Source organism: Rhinopithecus roxellana, chromosome 8 (assembly GCF_007565055.1).
Source record: "Rhinopithecus roxellana isolate Shanxi Qingling chromosome 8, ASM756505v1, whole genome shotgun sequence".
NCBI lineage: Eukaryota > Metazoa > Chordata > Mammalia > Primates > Cercopithecidae > Rhinopithecus > Rhinopithecus roxellana.
The window spans coordinates 143,144,844-143,158,336 of NC_044556.1; the positions used below are offsets into that span (position 1 = coordinate 143,144,844).

Genomic DNA, 13,493 nt, shown 5'->3' on the forward strand with positions numbered 1-13,493 from the left:
ACAAGGTCCCTACCTTAAACCATACACAAAAGTAAATTTCAGGTAGATTTTAAAACTAAATATAAAAACATCAAACTTTACAAACTTTAGAAGAAAATATTTTAAAATTCCTTGATAACTTCAAGGTAAAAAATATTTTCTTAAATAAGACCCAAAAATCTACAACTGTAAAATTTTATTTTACATTCAATTACTTAAAATATTAAAAGTCAATATTAAAATAATAAAATGATAAGGCTCAGAGTAGAAGAAATAATTTACAACTCATATAACTGACAAAGACAGTACAGAATATATAAAGAACATCTATAAAATCAGTATGAAAAAAGACAACACAAAGGATATAAAGTTTCACTCATGCAGCATGAGTAAGTTCTGCAGATCTAATGTAAAGCATGCTAACTATAGTTAACAATACTATATTGTATACTTGAAATTTGTTAAGAAGGTAATCTTGTGTCTTCATCAAAAAAGGGGGTAACTCTGAAGTGATAGGTATGTTAATCAGCTTGATTGTGATGATCATTTCATAATGTATACTTAACCAAAACATTAAGTTGTATACCTTAAATATATAGAAATATTTTTATCAATTATACCTAAATAAAGCTTTTTAAAAAGACAAACAACAAAATGGAAAAATGAGAAAATGACCAGATCTTTCATAGAAACAAAAACCTAAATTGATAACAAATGTATGAAAACATGTTCAACTTTGTTAGTATTTATGTAAAGATGTATTAAAGCTATAGTAATATACCATTTAAAACCCATAAAGTTAAGGGAAAAATTAAGAAGACTGATAATACCAAGTGTCTGTGAAAATGAAGAGGAATGGGAACTCTAACAAACTACTGATGGGAGTTTAAGTTGACAAAAGCACTTTGGAAATGTTTGGAAGTGTGTGAAAGATGTACTCACCATAATTAGGGGAGTTAGAGATCACCTCTAACCATCTTTAAGCTCTTATGTGGGCCCTTCAACTGAATCTATAAACCAAATTGACACCGGGCAGATTAACAAAGCAAAAGCATACACATTTTATTAGTTTTGCATGTAATGGGGACTTCACAAAAGAGTAAAGTCAAAAGAAGTGGTAAAAAAAAAGATGCTTCTATACTTTTTAGACAAATAATGATAAATTTGAGAAGAAATGACAGGACAAAGAAAATCTGGCTAGGGACAGTAAGTATATGAAGGCTCATTGTAGCCCCTAGTTCCCAGTCTCTGGTGATAAGGGTTATTTTCTAGCCCTGGTACTGGGAAGGTACTCCTCCCAGAGGAGTCTTTATGGCTTGCTGCCTGCAGGAAGAGAGAGGTCAGCTAGACCTTTCTGAAACTATCATTTCTGCAATGTTTTCAACTCAACGTAGTCAATATATCAACCCAGCATATTTCAGGATGGCATATCATTCAGTCCTTCATATACAACCACAAAATTCCACTCAATATGTATCTTAGAGCAGTGGTTCTAGGATATATGTGTGGCCTGAAGAACCCTAGAGGCTCTCTAAGACTCTTCTTTCAAGGAATCTACAAGACCAAAACTATTTTCATCATAATAAGATATTTTTTGCTTTTCCACATTCATTGTTTCACAAGTGTACAAGGAAGTTTTGCAGATGTTACCTGCTACACACACACACACACACACACACACACACACACGCTAAACACCATCTCTTAGGGGGAAGGAGGTGAAATGGCTTATCAGAGAGGGCCACATAGAACTGATTACCTTGTAACCCTGAGTAGATGTAAAATGTTCATCATCAGCTTTACAAAATTCTATTTTCTGGATCACATATTAAACAGATAAAGTCTCCTATTGTGTATTTATATAAATAAACTATATTTACCAGCCTCACATTCTTTTACTTAACCAACAATCCTGATAGTAATCATAAATTATCCTATGATAGCCTGTGGCTTTTTTACATGAGAAAAATGAAAGGACTTCCTTCGCTGAGGAAAGGTACCTCAGTGGAGAGAAAAGCACAAAAGCCATGGATGAAAAGAATCTAGATTTTTACAACCATGCCTATTGCTCATCCACTGGCCTGAGCAATTTACACGACATCTGTGAACCTCCTCCATTCCTTATTTGTAAAATGGAGATAACGTTTCTTAGATAGGATTATAAGTATGAGGGGTACCTAACGTGAAAGGATTTTTTTTAAATTAAGGAATAGCCTATGGAGGTAGATTTATTCATCTCTTTGGACTCCATGTTAGTCAGCATAATCCTCATTTCCATTCTCTGTAAATATTCGTAACTCCCTTATAGTGGCCCAGGCAGGGTTCATAGTAGGAGTCATCCTTCTCAGGTGAAGGCAATAAAGGGTATATTACCTAAAGAGAATTTTAAAACAATAATAAAACCAACTAAAAGTCCAAATGCTGTTTATTATTACCACATGCTGCTGATTCTAAATATTGCCAATGCTGAAAAACTTTGCTCCGTGGCAGACCACCCCTACTGCCCACACTTCCGTTACACCACTGCTCTTATACACCTTCTTCTCTCTGTAGGACTCAGCAAAAGTACTGGCTTTTTTTTTTTTTTTTTTTTTTTTTTTTTTTTTTTTTTTTTTTGAGATAGAGTCTCACTCTGTTGCCCAGGCTGCAGGCTGGAATGCAATGGTGCGATTTCAGCTCACTGCAAGCTGTGCCTCCTGGGTTCAAGCAAGTCTCCTGCCTCAGCCTCCCAAGTAGTTGGGATTACAGGTGCCCACCACCACTCCTGGCTCATTTTTGTATTTTTAGTAGAGACAAGGTTTCACCATGTTGACCAGACTGGTCTCAAACTCCCAATCCCTGATGATCCACCCACCTTGGCCTCCCAAAGTGCTGCTATTATAGGCATGAGCCACGGCACCCAGCCCTGGCCCTATTTAAATACAGCATCTCGCGTATTCTGCATCTAACTCAGAAATGAAGAAAACACACAATAAAGCTAAAAAATTTCATTGTTACATTCATGATCTCAAATCTTAAATGGACATTCAACACTGGTGGGCACTGCACTACACCTTTCTGGTATATCTGTCCCCCTACTATCCAAATTACTATTTCACACATTTTTCTTCCTTCTCAAATACACGACACTCCTGACCATCCCTCTCATTATTTGATAATGACCTCATACCTCATTAAGCAAGAAGAAAGAATGCAATGGGAACGCCCTCATTTTCCTACCATTAAATATACCTTTCCTACTAGTAAATTCTACCTTTCCTCCTCTCCCAATAGATAAGGTATTCCTGCTCATAGATGACTGTCCCCTCGTGCTCTGGATCCCCTATCCCCTTGACTTTTTCAAGGACTTGATGTATATAATTACTGCCTATCTGTTAATTGGATTATTATACATAATGGAAGAATGGATGGATAAATAGATGAATGAATGGATGGATGGATGGATGGATGGAGAAAGAGATGTTCCCTTGTTCACACCTCCTTTGCAGCTACAACCTAATTTTTCTGCTTCCTTTCCAAGAGAAACATCCAAAGTGATGTCAAAAGTCATTTTCTCCATTTTCTCACTTCCTATTCTCTCTTCAATTTGATCTAACTGGACTTTGTCCCCACCATTCCACAGAAATTGTTCTAAGTAAGATCATCAATAATCTCCATCACGTCCAATCCAATGTCACTTCTCTGCCCTTAAGCCCTCAGTAGCACACAGCTACTGTAATACTCTCTTCCCTTTGAAGCATCTTCTTCTTTTGTAGCATTACATTGTTCTGGTGTTCTTGCCTAACTAATTGCTCATTGTGAGTTCATTCTTCAAATCTTTAGATACAACCTTTATATTCATTCTCAAAAATCTATTTTTACAGCTCCAGCCTCTCCCTTGAATTCTCTGTCTAAAAATGGCACTCATTTCTATTTCAACATGTCCAAAACAGAATTTTTGCTTCCCCACCATATATGTTCTTCCACCATCTTCCCTTCATCAGCAAATGACACAATAGCTCACCCAGTTGCTCAAGCTGGAAACCTAATGGTTACCTTTTTTCTCACACTCCAAACTAATCTCATCAGCAGCCCCAAAATATATCTTAGATCTAACCATTTCTTTCCATTCTTTATCATGGTAGTCTAAGCCATTATCATCTTTACTTTGGGCTGCTGAAATTTCCTTCTATTTGCCCATGCATCATTCTTTTACCAAAAATGCTATATTCTACATGAAAGCAAGAATCAGTTTGCTTTCATGTAGAATATATAACTTTATGAGCAAGCTGACTTGCTTACAAAATGCAAATTAGATCATGTTGCTTCCCTGGTGAACATCTTCCCATTACTTTCCATTACACCTAGAATAAAATCCAAAACCGTTACCATGGCCTAGAAGCCCCTGCACTATCTGGCTCATCTCCACCTCTGTGATCTCATCTCCTGCTGCTCTAGTCATTGCTCAACACATTTTAGCAATATTGACCTTCTTTTTCTTTCTTGAATATTAAAGGACCCCTTTCCTTAGAGTGAGTTTACATCCCAGTTTCCCTGTGTGGTCCAGGTTTTTGCCTATTGTTCTGATGTCCTATTCACTTTTGCATTTGCACTTGAGCATTTGTCTCAGGCTCATCTTTTGTTTTAAAACCAAGGCTTATTCACAGTTGCATTAAAATAAGCCAGAATGGGTTTGGTAGATCTTCCCTTTGTACTTCCAGTGGCTACCCTGCTGTTGTCTAATAGTGTGTGAAACGTGCAGCAAACTGGGTTCTCACTCTAACAAACTGATTAAATCTGAAAGGTGACGATCAATAAGCATTCTCTTTTTTCAGATGCTTTCAAAGGAAAAGTAACAATCAAGTTAGACTCTTCCTAAAGTAATGCACTGGGACAGAAGAGGGTAGGAAGAGTCAAGTGTTCCAGGTCTCTGGGGGTGGTCGGAGATGTGGTAATTCTCTCTGTATCTCTGGTATACTAGCCAGTGGGGCAAGATGTTGGAATATACCCTGTGGCTTATTGGACTTACCTTGTCTGAATGTTGGAGTTTCCTTTAGCAGTGCTTTTAGGGTGAGATTGTGTTCCTGTTTGTAGAAATCTAGTAAGAAACATCTGGTTCTAAACACAGACTGTGGCTGATGACTTTCCACCCTGATGCAGCCCTCTGAGGAACCACTGTGTGGACTGGCTGCAATCTCAGTGAAAGGATGTTTGCTCTGGTCTGCCCAGACTCACCTCGGTTTCAGATGTAACACCAAAAGCAGCAACATTTGCAATAGCAACTCAGAATGATGCCATTCAGCCAATTCTCTCAATTTTCTGGAGATAGAAACTTGGGACAGTCTCATTAGACTAAGTAAATAACCCTGGGGGTCCAAAGGGAAATCTGGAGATAGGAGAAGAAAAGAAAAAAAAAAAAAAATTGGCTGCTGCAGATTGTGAGATAGAGATGGAGTCATATTCATTTTATATAAAATAAGCATTTTTTTCTAAACTCTAATCTGAATCATTTCACTCATATGCAGATCTCCAAAACACATAATAAATCTGAATGCATTCAATGCTAGTGAGAGAATTTCTACAAAGCACTCGATGCCTGGTAGATGCTGAGTAAACAGTAGCCAATTTCACTGAGTACCTAGGTGGTACCCAGTATAAAGAAAGTCCTAGAAGTTCACAAGAAGTTACAGACCCTGTTTTGTGCACTCTTGAAGTTGACATTCCACCTTGATTGTAACTTAAATACACACAAATTTGAATAGCAACAAAAGCCAGAATGTGATTAAGTCTAAAAGTAAATATCCCAACACTAAATGCTGCAGGAATTAGAGGGAAAAAAGGCATTATTTTGAGCTGGGTAATACCTTTTTATATAAAAATTATTGAGCTCATGATTGCAATAAGCTATACAAATCTCAATCATCAAAAAATTAATGTTAACAACATGCCTAAAAGGAAGTATGTAAGTACTAAGAAGTTTAATGTTTTAATCTATTTTTATTTTCCTCTTAAGAATAAAAAATTTACTGTTAGAAGTTCAATTAAAGAACATGCTGAAAAAGAGTAGGACCCTAGAAAAAAATAAGATTGCCATTCACAGAGGCCCACATACCACATGTACCTCAGAAAATTGCTCACTATCTGGGGTCACTGGCACACAACCATGTAGGACCAAAAACTGGATCTCACCAATATCTCAGAGTGATAAAACTTAGGAATGCTAATTAATGCAAAACAAACCTATATGACAATAATGCTAATGGGTTACTTCACGCAGATAAATGTAATTGTCAGTCGAATAGGGGCATTGGCCTAAATAGTACAATCTTTTTTTGGACACATGCTTCATGGAAACAAAATTTTCAAAGAAGCTTGGTAAACCTAGGCTCAGAATGGGAAGCAGATGCAGTTAATTTTATTATTTGAATGTTTGATAATAGCAGGTCTAATGGGCTTATGGGTCCATCTCCTTAATAAGGAAGAAGACATGCAATAATGCCATAATTCATGTTGAACTCCTAGAATGTAGTATGGCTCACAGTAAGCATTCAATAATATTTGCTGAAGGAATAAAAGCTCCCCCTGAACACTGCCTGGATAGGTATTGCCAAAGTTTATCTTTTAAAAACATTCTAAATTCATTACTCTAATCAGGACAATTTTCATGATATATTAATACCTTTAATCCCTTATAGTCAAGACTCACTAATTTCAAAGCCAGTTGGTCTTTTTAAAGCAAAGTTTCTCAAACTTAGCACTATTGACATTTTCTACTAAATAATTCTTTGTTATGGCAGGCTGTCTTGTGCCTTGTAGAATGTTTAACTGCATCACTAGCCTCTATGCCCCAATGCCAGTAGCACATACATACCCTCTCCTGTGTGTCCTGTTAACATTTACCTTTGAAATGCATGATTGTATTTTGTTTCATGATTTTGACATAGTTCACTTCAATAAGACTAAATGAAAATAGGATTGGCTTGGGGTGGAGTAGGGTAGAGTAGAAGGAGGAATTTGAGAAGGAAGAACGAGTAAGAACATGTAAGTCAATAAAAATATCTCCAGGCATTGCCAAATATCTTCTACGGACAAAATCCATCTTGTTGAGAACCAGTTCTTTAAAGTGATATCTCTGCTCTGATCTTTCAAGTACTAATTTCAGAACTTAACCATCAAAGACAAAGTCCATGAGTTCTTACAGTCATCACTGTTCTTTCTCCTAAGCTCCACTTTAACCCTTATTGTCAAACATTATTGTCAATGTTACCAGACGATTATATAGATGCCGTATTACCAGTAGTAGTCTCAAGGGAAAAAGAAAATAAAATAATTAGGAAAAAGTGTAAGTTTCTCACTTCCACTCACCCCCACTCAAATACCACCAAGAGTCCTTGGACATACAGTGAAGGCAGGTAGTTATTTTGTGAGTGTGTCTTACCAGCACACTTGGTGAGCTTTCATCCAGAGGATAAGCAGCAGCAAAGGAAAGCAAGCAGAAATCAAATTTCAAAAAGAAGCAACATAAAGAATTTTGACTATATGGCCATTTCTTCATTACAAAGATTGATATGATCAACGGGTTTTCTTTAACACCCATCATGCTTCTCTTACTTACACCACACTCTTCTCCCCAACCCCTTTTCCCATTTAGCATTTTTTTTTTTTTTTTGAAACAGTCTTGCTCTTTTGCCCAAGCTGGGGTGCAGTGGCCTGAACTCGGCTTACTGTGGCCTCCGTTTCCCCATTCAAGCAATTCTTCTGCCTCAGCCTCCGAGTAGCTGGGATTACAGACATATGTCACCATGCCCAGTTACTTTTTTCTATTTTTAGTAGAGATGGGGTTTCATTATTTTGGTCAGTCTTCTCTTGAACTCCTGACCTCAAGTGATCTGCCCACCTCGGCCTCCCAAAGTGCTGGGCTTCCAGGCGTAAGCCACCATGCCTGGCCCATTTAATCTTTTTGGTTTTATTGCAGTGAACTATATTTCTTTTCCTTTAGTCTTATTGCAGTGAACTATGTCAAATCCATGAAACAAAACATAATCATGCATTGCAAAGGTAAATGTTAACAGGAAACACACGGTTCACTTTTCATAGAATTGGTCCTTCTGCCTGAGTCTTTGAGCTGCTCTCTGTGAAAGTATTTAGAAACTTATCTGACCTTGCAACTCTTTTATGATCATAAATTCATTTATTTCTTATGTTTATATTTTATTTTTCCATAAGTTATTGGGGTACAGGTGGTATCTGGTGACATGAGTAAGTTCTTTAGTGGTGATTTGTGTGCATATATACATATATATATACATATATATACATATCTCACACTCTCTTTATCCACTTGTTGATTGATGGACATTTGGTTTGGTTCCATGATTTTGCAATTGTAAATTGTGCCACTGTAAACATGCATGTATGTGCAAGTATCTTTTTCGGAAAATGACTTCTTTTCCTCTGGGTAGAAACCCAGCAGTGGGATTGCTGGATCAAACAGTAGTTCTCCTTGTAGGTCTTTAAGGAATCTCCACACTGTTTTTCATAGTGGTTGTACTAGTTTACATTCCCACCAGCAGTATAGCATTCCCTGATCATCGCATCCACACCAACATCTACTGTTTTTTGATTTTTTGATTATGGCCATTCTTGTAGGAGTTAGGTGGTATCGCATCATGGTTTTGATTTGCATTTCCATGATCATTAGTGACGTTGAGTATTTTTTCATGTTTGTTGGCCATTTGTATATCTTCTTTTAAAAATTATCTATTCATGTCCTTTGCCTACTTTTTGATGGGATTATTTTTTTACTTACTGATTGTTTGAGTTCATTGTGGATTCTGGATATTAGTCCTCTGTCAGATGTATAGATTGGGCAGATTTTCTCCCACTCTGTGGGCTGTCTGTTTACCCTGCAGACTGTTCCTTGTGCAATGCAAATGCTCTTTAATTTAATTAAGTCCCAACTATTTATCTTTGCTTTTATTGTATTTGCTTTTGGGTTCTTGGTCATGAAATCCTTGCCTAAGCCAATGTCTAGAAGGGTTTTTCCAATGTTTTCTTCTAGAATTTTTACAGTTTCAGATCTTAGTTTTAAGTCCTTAATCCATCTTGAGTTGAGATTTGCATAAGGTGAGAGATGAGGATCCAGTTTCATTCTCCTACATGTGGCTAACCAATTATCCCAGCACCATTTGTTGAATAGGGTGTCCTTTCCCCACTTTATGTTTTTGTTTGCCTTGTCAAAGATCAGTTGGCTTAAGTATTTGGGCTTATTTCTGGGTTCTCTATTCTGTTCCATTGGTCTATGTGTCTATTTTTATACCAGTACCATGCTGTTTTGGTGACCATGGCTTTATAGTATAGTTTGAAATCCAATAGTGTGATACCTCCACATTTATTCTTTTTGCTTAGTCTTGCTTTGGCTATGTGGGTTCTTTTTTGCTTCCATAGGGATTTTAGAATTGTTTTTTCTAATTCTGTGAATAATGATGGTGGTATTTTGATGAGGATTGCATTAAAATGAATTTGTAGATTGCTTTTGGTAGTATAGTCATTTTCACAATATTGATTCTACCCATCCACAAGCATGGGATGTGTTTCTATTTGTTTGTGTCATCCATGAGTTCTTTCAGCAGTGTTTTGTAGTTTTCCTTATAGAGGTCTTTTGCCTCCTTGGTTAGGTATATTCCTAAGTTATTTTATTTTATTTTATTTTATTTTATTTTATTTTATTTTATTTTATTTTTCAGCTATTGTAAAAGGGGTTGAGTTCTTGATTTGATTCTCTGCTTGGTCACTGTTGGTGTATAGAAGAGCTACTGATTCATATACATTAATTTTGTATCTGGAAACTTTGCTGAATTCTTTTATCAGTTCTAGGAGCTTTTGGAGGAGTCTTTAGGGTTTTCTAGTATACAGTCATATCATCAGCAAACAGTAACAGTTTGACTTCCTTTTTACTGATTTGGATGCCCTTTATTTCTTTCTCTTGTCTGATTGCTCTGACTAGGGCTTCCAGTACAATGCTGAAGATGAGTGGTGAGAGAACTGGAACTGTCTTGTTCCAGTTCTCAGAGGGAATCTTTCAACTTTTCCCCATTCATTATTATGTTGGCTGCGAGTCTGTCCTAGACGGCTTTTATTACATTGAGGTATATCCCTTGTATGCTTATTTTGCTGAGAGTTTCAATCATAAAGGGATGCTGGATTTTGTCAAATGCTTCTTCTGCATCTATTGAGATGATCATGTGATTTTTGCTTTTAATTCTGTTTATGTAGTGTATCACATTTATTGACTCCCATATGTTAAGCTATCCCTATATCCCTGATATGAAACCCACTTGATCTTGGTGGATTATCTTTTTGATATGTTGTTGGATTCACTTAGCTAGTATTTTGTTAAGGATTTTAGCATCTATGTTCATCAAGGATATTGGTCTGTAATTTTCTATTTTGGTTATGTCTTTTCCTGGTTTTCATATTAGGGTGATGCTGGCTTCATAGAATGAGTTAGGGAGGGTTCCTTCTTTCTGTATCTTGTGGAATAGTCTCAAAAGGATTGGTACCAATTCTTCTTTCAATGTCTGGTAGAATTCTGCTGTGAATCCATCTAACCCTGGACTTTTTTTGTTGGTAATTTTTAAATTACCATTTCAATCTCACAGTTTGTTATTGGTCTGTTCAGGGTATCTAATTCTTCCTGATTTAAGCTAGGAGGGTTGTATTTTTCCAGGAATTTATCCATCTCTTCTAGGTTTACTAGTTTATCTGCATAAACGTGTTCATAGTAGCCTTGAATGATCTTTTCAGTGGTGCCAGTTGTAATATCTCATGTTTCATTTCTTAATGAGGTTATTTGAATTTTCTCTCTTCTTTTCTTGGTTAATCTTTCTAAGGGTCTATTAATTTTCTCTTTTCAAAGAACCACCTTTTTGTTTCATTTCTCTTTTATATTTTTTTGTTATTGTTGTTTCCATTTCATTTAGTTCTGCTCTGATCTTAGTCATCTCCTTTCTTCTGCTGGGTTTGTGTTTGGTTTGTTGTTTCCCTAGTTCCTTGAGATGTGACCTTAGAATGTCAGTTTATGCTCTTTCAGTCTTTTTGATGTAGGTCTTTAGGGCTATGAACTTTCCTCTTAGCACCACCTTTACTGTATCCCAGAGGTTTTGATATGTTGTGACATTACTGTCATTCAGTTTGAATAATTTTTAAATTTCCATCTTGACTTTGTTTTTGACCCAAGGATCATTCAGGACCAGATTATTTAATGTCCATGTATTTGCATGGTTTTGAAGGGTCCTTTTGGAGTTGATTGCCAGTTTTATTCCACTGTGGTCTGAGAAAGTGCTTGATATAATTTCAATTTTCTCAAATTTATTGGGGCTTGGTTTATGGCCTATCATATGGTCTATCTTGGAGAAAGTTCCATGTGCTGTTGAATAGAATGTATATTCTGCAGTTGTTGGATGAAATGTTCTGTATATATCTATAAAGTTCATTTGTTTAAATTCATTGTTTCTTTGTTGACTTGCAGACTTGACAACCCGTCTAGTGGAGCACTTAGGCTCCAATGTTAGTACTGAGATGTGAGGTACTGTTGCATTCATTGTGCTGTCTATTGCCTGTGTGCTTTGGCTTTTCTGTAGGTTTTTTTTTTTTTTTTTTTTTTTAACTCTGAACTTTTTATTGGCCTCCTGCTCCCCAAAGGGTACCCTGCTTTTGCTGGCTTAATGCCTCAGAACTTTGGTGTCGTTGGTCTCAGACACCACTTTGCCATCCACTATCCGGCGGGTGGTGGTCTTTTGGATGGTTTGCATGGAGTTGCTGCTGTCCAAGGCATCACCAAGATTGAATTCCTCGCCATCTTCCAGCAGGCGGCGGTAGGTGGCAATCTCAGCTTCCAGCTTGACCTTGATGTTCAGCAGGGCCTCATACTCCTGGGCCTGTTGCTGTCCCTCTGCCCGGGTCTGTGCCAGCTCTGACTCCAGGTGCAGCAGGATCCCATTGAGCTGCTCCATCTGTAGGGCGTAGCGGGCCTCCACCTCCCTCAGGCTGTTCTCCAAGCTGGCCTTCAGATTTCTCATGGAGTCCAGGTCGATCTCCAAGGACTGGACTGTACGTCTCAGCTCTGTGAGCGTCGTCTCAGCAGCTCCAACCTCGGCGGACTGTGTGGTGACCACTGTGGTGCTCTCCTCAATCTGCTGAGACCAGTACTTGTCTAACTCCTCTCGGTTCTTCCGAGCCAGCTCGTCATATTGGGCCCGGATGTCTGCCATGATCTTGGCGAGGTCCTGAGATTTGGGGGCATCTACCTCCATGGTCAACCCAGAGCTGGCAATCTGGGCTTGTAGGCCTTTTACTTCCTCTTCGTGGTTCTTCTTCATGAAGAGCAGCTCCTCCTTGAGAGCCTCGATCTCTGTCTCCAGCTGCAGTCGAGTGACATTGGTGTCATCAATGACCTTGCGGAGCCCATGGATGTCATTCTCCACAGACTGGTGCATGGCCAGCTCTGTCTCATACTTGACTCTAAAGTCATCAGCAGCAAGACGGGCATTGTCAATCTGCAGAACGATGCGGGCATTGTCCACAGTATTTGCGAAGATCTGAGCCCTCAGGTCCTCGATGATCTTGAAGTAATGGCTCCAGTCTCTGACCTGGGGTCCCTTCTTCTCCAAGTGCTCCCGGATTTTGCTCTCCAGCCTCCGGTTCTCGGTCTCCAGGCTCCTCACTCTGTCCAGGTAAGAGGCCAGGCGGTCGTTCAGGCTTTGCATGGTCTCCTTCTCGTTCTGGATGCCTCCCATTCCTGCCAGACCCCCAGCCATCCCTGAGGCCAGGCCCCGGGACCCCATGCCGCCCCGGAAGCTGGTGGAGCGGGACACGGAGATCCGGGAACCAGAGCCCCCGGCGCCTGCATAGACACTGGCCGCGCTGCTGACCGGCCGGGCGCCGTAGCTGGGCGCCTGGACAGAGCCCAGAGACCGGTAGTTGGTAGAGAAGGTGGAGCGAGTGGTGAAGCTCATGCTGTATGGGAGGAAGGCGAGACGACAGGACTCAGGCTTTGCCGACCTTTTTTTTGCTTTTTAACTTGTTTTTGTTTTATAGGTCCTGTGTGATTTATGCTTTAAAGAGGTTCTGTTTTGGTGTGTTTCCAATATTTGTTTCAAGATTTAGAGCTCCTTACCAGTTCTTGTAGTGGTGGCTTGGAAGAGGCAAACTATCTCAGCATTTGTTTATCTGAAAAAGACTGTATCTTTCCTTCATATATGTTGCTTAGTTTCGCTGGATACAAAATTCTTGGCTAATAATTGTTTTATTTGAGGAAGCTGAAGATAGGGCCCCAATCCTTTCTAGCTTGTAGAGTTTCTGCTGAGAAATCTGCTGTTAATCTGATAGGTTTTCCTTTATAGGTTGCCTGGTGCTTATGCCTTACAGCTCTTAAGATTCTTTCCTTCATCTTAACTGTAGATAACCTGATGACAATGTGCCTAGGTGATGATCTTGTGATGAATTTCCCAGACGCTGTTTGTGCTTCTTGTATT

General features: G+C 38.6%; 1 pseudogene across 1 annotated transcript; it reads right to left on the reverse strand.

Annotated features, from left to right (window-relative positions):
- Positions 1–11,624: 11,624 nt before the first annotated feature.
- On the reverse strand, positions 11,625–13,073 carry LOC115899053 (annotated as a pseudogene). The gene has a single exon (XR_004058655.1). The product of XR_004058655.1 is annotated as a keratin, type I cytoskeletal 18 pseudogene (transcript).
- Positions 13,074–13,493: the final 420 nt, after the last annotated feature.